Raw genomic sequence first — 401 nt, 5'->3', positions numbered from 1 at the left:
TATTTCCCTTGCCCTTCACTCTGCCCAAAGTGCCAAAGAGGTAAAAATGTAGGCACCGCAAGATCTCTAAGGTAGATAGTTCCTGCAATTGAGATAAGTAAAAGTGAGTGGCCAACATTTTTAAATTTAGAAATTTATTCTGTTTAATCCACAAGCTTTATATAGCTTTAGTTTAAAAAAACAAAACAAAACAAAAACAAAAACAGTGAAAACGAGACACTATTTCAAAGTCTGGGCCCTTCCAGCCTTCCAAATACAAGAGCTCTGAAAGTTGTATATATCAATTGGAAGAATAAGACAAAATTATGAATGGAGCCATGACATTTCATAAAACAAATTTTATATAACTGAAGGATCCTTCCTGGGACTAGTTAATTGCCTTTACAAAAAAAAAAAAAAAA

This window comes from Pteropus vampyrus, unplaced genomic scaffold, assembly GCF_000151845.1.
Source record: "Pteropus vampyrus isolate Shadow unplaced genomic scaffold, Pvam_2.0 Scaffold36, whole genome shotgun sequence".
Classification (NCBI taxonomy): domain Eukaryota; kingdom Metazoa; phylum Chordata; class Mammalia; order Chiroptera; family Pteropodidae; genus Pteropus; species Pteropus vampyrus.
The sequence above is the reverse complement of the archived record's forward strand: the minus strand, read 5'-3'. Positions refer to the sequence as shown.